Here is a 6130-nt window from a genome sequence, read left to right as displayed (position 1 = left end):
GAGAGAGAGAGAGAGAGAGAGAGAGAGAGAGAGAGAGAGAGAGAGATACAGACAGAGACAGAGAGAGACAGAGACAGAGAGAGACAGAGACAGAGAGAGAGACAGACAGAGACAGACAGAGACAGAGACAGACAGAGAAAGAGAGAGAATGAGAATCAAGCCAAACATATTTTATAGTTTGACTCAACAATAATCTAACCTGAAATGTAGTGATGGTACCTAATAGGAATAAACACTCATATGGGTTTAGACAAATCAAGGCAGCCAAGTTCTTTCTATTTATTTTTATTTTAAACTTATGTAATAGTAATGAAATATGAAGATCCCTATGTATTGACAAGCTGACAGGTACTTAGCACTTAGTTTCAAATTAAGCCTCTGTAAGGAAAGAAGGTATGAATCCATCTTGCTGAAGCAACAGGAAGGGGCCAAACAGCTGAATAGGGAGGAGATAATATGGTATATAAGGAAAAGCCCCAGCTGGAAAAGTCAGAACTTCTTGGGATAAACATCGTGGAGGCAACAGCTACAGAGAGAGAGAGAGAGAGGGAGAGAGAGGGAGAGAGAGAAACATAGAGAAAGAAAGAGAGAGAGAGAGAGAGAGAGAGAGAGAGAGAGAGAGAGAGAGAGAGTTTCTTTCAGCAAGCATTTGGAGGCAGAGCTGCTGCTGCTGGACTGGAGACTGAACTGAGAATTGGGAAGAACTGAGAAGAGAAATGAGAATTGAGAACTGAGACAGAATTTCTTGGAGCAAGCCATTTGGAGGCTGGATAAAGTAATTTTTATTTTGAGAACAGCACTTGTGGTGGTAGAGCTTGTTCTGAGAGCTAGCCAAACACCGTCTGGGAGCTTCCAAGGGCCAGCCAAAGCTAATAGAGTAAGCATGACTGTGGTGGCAGTACTTTGTTTGTCTATTTTGGATCTGTGTTGATTTCACAGGCAGAAAGTGATTTGAGATGATAGTGCCAATCATGTGTGTGAGTATTGTTTTACTTCTGCTAAGCTTGATGTGTGTAGATATTGCTGTGTCTCTGTTAAGTTTTCTCTACCCAGGAACTGAAACTATGAAGGTCTTGATGTGAGCTTCAATATGTAGCAGGAACTGCATGGAGATGTGGACAAGGAACTGGGAGCTATCTGCCTTTGAACTCAGGTGGCAATTGGTTAGATTCATGCAGCATCTAGGACCATGGAAAAGGAACTATGGAAGCTGAAAGCCTGCCTTGAGTCAAGATGAAATTGTTTGAGTAGTGACTGATGAAATTGTAACTTACTTGTGACCTAGGGGCAGATGGCTTTTGCACCTTCCACTACCCCTTAAGAGGGTACTGAGTAGTGACTGATGAAGTTGTAACTTAACTGCACTGTGTAGATGGAGGACTTTGTCTTTTGTACTTTGTGTCCCTTAAGGAGGCAAGCCTCCTTAAGGATGATTGAATTGATTGAGTTACTAAATGATTGTACTTTGTTTAAAACTATGCGACCACTTTGGTGAAAACTATTTGACCATTTTAATGACAACTTGTTGAGTTGTGACATGGTGAATGCTGTATTTTGATTTTCTGTGAATGTTTTGCTCTGGTTTATTATTGAATAAATAGATAGTTCACTATACTATGTAATCATAACTTTGAAAAGCTGTTCAAAGAAGCAGCCCTCTGGAAATCTGCTCGTGCTTGGCTTTACAACTAAATATTTTATAGCCTAATAAATTATACTTAGTGTTTTTAGATACCCCTATTTTTCAATCTTTATTTGTATCTATCACTCTCTATGTAATATGATTTTCATATTGGGCAATGACTAAAGTGGTAGATTGCTATTAGCACTTGATTTGAAGATGAAAAACAGAGAGAAAGGAAAGCTAATATATATGAAGGAAGAGGAATGAAAAGGATAAGAACAAATGAGTAGGTGATAGAAAATTAGTCAACTACTTTGAAGAATCAGTACAGAATATATATCACATTCACTGAATGATCCTTTTCTACAAATTCTGATTAAACTGTCCCAAAACTAATTCCTAACAGGGAGATAGTTTCAAAAGTTACCTGTAAAGTCACAATGTGTAATGTTATATGTTTATTATTCCTGTGCTAATTGGAGCAAACTTCATAAAATGATAATATTTTAAATTCTACTCCTCTGCCATATTTGCTCACTCCACATGGGGGCTGGAAGGTAAAATTGGCCATATATTAAACAAATCATTTTTTACATAGATGTTCAAAGAAATGGAAAATAAAATTGCAAAGGGTAAAATATCCAAACAGTTTTCATATAGCTAACAATATTGACATGTATACAATTGGCAGGATACTTATGGTTGTTGTTTAAAGTTGTACTCTATAGAATCATCCCAGGCAAGAGTCTGAGTCACTATATGTTTCTGAAATTAGAAAACTGAAAATAGCTTACTATTTTTTTCAAACTCTTGTTGCTTCAAACTGTCTTTCTTCTTAGGTAATCCAAGTTAGTGAGGTTTTACTGTATTTTGCAAAGGGGAAAGCCTTGTATAATCTTAACTAAGGAAATTTAAAAGTATAGTAAGTCTAACTTTTAGGCACCAATGTTTAAGAAAAAGTATTTGTAAAATAAAGTCATATTTTATACATATTCTGGTACCTTTATTTTTAAAATTATGTTTGATGACCATAATGGGGAAAAAATTGAAAGTTTTATATACTGGTGTCCTTTAAAGAAGGGACAGGAACAGATAAAGTGATCACATTCTTTCTTGCCTGTGAACTCTAAGATTCCATGAACTTGGATGATTAAATCTGAGGATTAAACTAAAGGGGTGATTTAACAGCTGTCTTCAACTATAAGAGTGGTTGTTCAAAGAAAGATGTGGGCCATCTGTTCTTCATCTCTACTGAGACTAAAATAAGGGCTTCCTTTGGGAAGGAGACATTGAGGTTAGATGTAGGAAACAACTGCTTGACAATGAGGGTTGTTGAAACATTAGGGAAAGCTACCAAGGGAGTTTCCTTAAGCATCTTTGAAGATCTGTAAGAATAAGACTGACAACCATCTGTCTTAGACAGTGCAGGACTAGTCCTGCCTGAAGGCAGAGGTCTGGATGAAGTGTCCTCCTGTGGCCACTTGTAATTTTGTAATTCAGATGAAGAAGACCACTACTTGATCTGACATGACAAAAGAATTTAAGGAACTTCCATGTAAAAACATGCAAGCTCTTAGGAGAGAGGATATCTTAGGCACAACAAAGAGAAATTAAAAGGATAACTTTTTAATTTTTTTTTTCAGCTAAATAGAGGGAAGATCTGTTTTATTAATTTGGTCCGGGGGTGCTCTTCGCGTAGGAATCCTTTCACAAATACAGATCACCAATCAGATATTACTTAGCAAATAAATCTTAGGAAGTTGATTGAGATATGTAGAGATTAACTGATTTGCTCAGGGTCCTGTTTTTAATAAGTGTTTGAGTTGAAATCAGAACCCAGGTCTTCCTAACTTCAGATATAACATGACAAGTGTTCTACCTATCTGCTTTTATTTTCCTAAGTTAAAAAAAAATCTATTAAAAAAGGAATTATTTTATAGTCTAATTTATTTGTCAACCTTCATATTTAGAAAACAATATTTTAGCTATTAATATATCTCTCTGTTATGGAAATAGACCACATGACCTAATAAGTCCTTTAATTTTCTAATTTATGAAATTCTATCAGAATCACAGTTATCTTCCTGCAACATCAGTTCTGAATCCATACAGACAAGTAAAAACATAACTAACTTTAAATCACTTTTTAAGATGTTTATAGTGATTTTTTTAAGTCCAAATATAAATGTGGTTACATGTGTTATTACAAACAAGAGTCAAGATTTTTAATGCCTTTTTTTTTCTTTTTGCTTGGCTTCTTAATTAATTAACATGTTTTATGGAAAGTAGCCCTGGGAGTTTGCATCATTATTAGCAGAATGTTGGTTACTAGTATATCTGTGTGTGTGTGTTTGTGCATGTATGTGTGTGTGTTTGGGCACATGGTGTTTGGAAGACTATGTTTTTTGAAGTTATGTTTATCATTGTGAATATTCTTGCCAGATGTGTCCCATGTTGAAGATTTTTTAAAATAACTATCATGCCTTAAGATAGAAAAGGGAAAAAATAAAGAAAAAAAAAGAAAAACAGCTATGGAGTGGTTTATCTATTGAAGAAAAAAATGAGTTGTGTCAAATTCTTCAGGGAGCCTTAACCTAGGATCTATGAATTCATGTGCTTTTTGATGAAAAAAAAAAGACTATATTAAAATATAATTGATTTGCTGTGTAGTCCTGTCTTTTGTTTATTTGTTTGTTTTTTGGTGGAACATTATCTATTTATTTCCTCAGAAAAGTGGCAGGTAAGGTAGCCCTTTGGGAGGTTGAGGAGTTGGAAGACCATGTACACAGCTCCTACCTTCTGCCTGGTTTGAGTACAACTAGTTCAGGGTAGGGAATGCAAGGCAGAAAATCCTTGGCTGTGAAGGGTGTCTCTTTAGAAGGGATCCAGGGCTGCCAGGATCCTGCCCACATTAGGATGTAATCTCAGAATGATTTCTGTGAGGTTGTGATAACCCTCTATGTTATTCTTGGTGAGAGGCTGTTTATTCCCATAGCCTCCATTCTGCTGGGGCTGCATTCCTCCTTGGTTCCAACTATCATGGTCCAGACCCTTGGGAATATTCTCAAAGTATCTTTGAATATAGATGATCAGAAACTTATGATCAGGGTCAGGGAGACCTCAGTTATAGCCAGTATTATTGGTGCTAAAGCCAGAGGGCTCCTTGGCCCCCAGAGTCTCCTGTCCCAGCACAGCATTGGTGTTCTGGTATACCCACTGAATGCTCTGGTACTGGCAGTGACTTAGCCTTCTGGGATCAGAGATACTCAGAGGGCAAGTGAACAAGTTTTCAGCAGGCTGAAGTGTATCTCTGTCTCATAACCTCTGGTCAGCACAGGTAAATACCCATCCCTATGTGGGGTGGTCATGAGGATGCAATCTGACCTAATAGTGCTTATACTGGGAGGATACAAAGGATCTCCAGCTTGGGACTGAAATGCCAGGGGATTTTTGATGGTTGGTACTGTAAAGCTCCACTCCTCCTTAGCACCAATTTTTTTTCCTCTGGAGGAAATCTGGTGGAGCTGGGACTTTATAGCGGTACTTGGAAGCATGCTCGAAGGTCATAAATCTGGGACCATATCTGTAATTCTTCATGTCAGAAATTCCCTTGCCCAGGGACTGGTGGAAGGCTGCCACATTTCAATCTTGTAATGGCCTGTGGGCCATGATCATGGGTGTTGAAATGAACTCTCTTAACCTTTTTGGAAGGGGGAGAGTTTTGGGAGACTTGGCTTTCTCATGACCATAGCCAGAGCCAGGCTGGTACATATTCCAGGGCCATAAGTACCTGTTATTTACACCTTCATTGGGTGGTAGCTCTGAGTAAAGATAAACTGAGCATTATTATTGATTTGTTCTCCTACAGCAGGATTGTTCAGGGTGTCTGAAATTGACTGGGTAGTTGATCGATTGATAATTTGACTGATATCCATTGCTCTTGTGCTGACAAGTCTGGGCCTTGAAACTCTCTTGACTGTAGGCTGTGCAGTGACTGATAGCATAGAATTTCAGGGGGTCTGCATAGCCCCCCAAATTCATTTTCACATAAGGGGAAACAACACTCAGGGGAAGTTTGTTCATCATGGTGGCAGCAGGAACTGGGTGCCTGGACCACCTGTTTCTTCATGGCTCTAAGTGACAGGGAGAAGGACTCCTGGGAGGAGCTAGAGCATCAGGGGAAGGAGCTGACTTTGGCAGAAGATGTAACATCCTTTTTCTTTTAAAAATGTATTCAGGGGCAGCTAGTTGGCGCAGTGAATAGAGTACTGGCCCTGGAGTCAGGAGGACCTGAGTTCAAATCCGGCCTCAGACACTTAACACAGACAAAAAAACTAGCCATGTGACCTTGGGCAAGTCATTTTACCCCAGTTGCCCTACCTCCAAAAAATGTATTTAAATGCATTATTTTGAAAATTGTTCATGGACTTCACTTCACCAACCATCCAAAGGAGACCATCACACACACACACACACACACACACACACACACACACACACACACAC

The 6130-nt window shown here is 38.5% G+C and overlaps 1 pseudogene; it reads right to left on the bottom strand.

The window, feature by feature from the left end:
* Positions 1-4447: 4447 nt before the first annotated feature.
* LOC138174951 (stabilizer of axonemal microtubules 4 pseudogene) lies at positions 4448-5710 on the bottom strand (annotated as a pseudogene).
* Positions 5711-6130: the final 420 nt, after the last annotated feature.

The sequence above is a fragment of the Petaurus breviceps genome, unplaced genomic scaffold (assembly GCF_028583685.1).
Source record: "Petaurus breviceps papuanus isolate PSGF00001 unplaced genomic scaffold, PetGlider_PUasm1.0 76, whole genome shotgun sequence".
Classification (NCBI taxonomy): Eukaryota; Metazoa; Chordata; class Mammalia; order Diprotodontia; family Petauridae; genus Petaurus; species Petaurus breviceps.
This window is presented reverse-complemented; position numbering and strand designations above follow the sequence as displayed.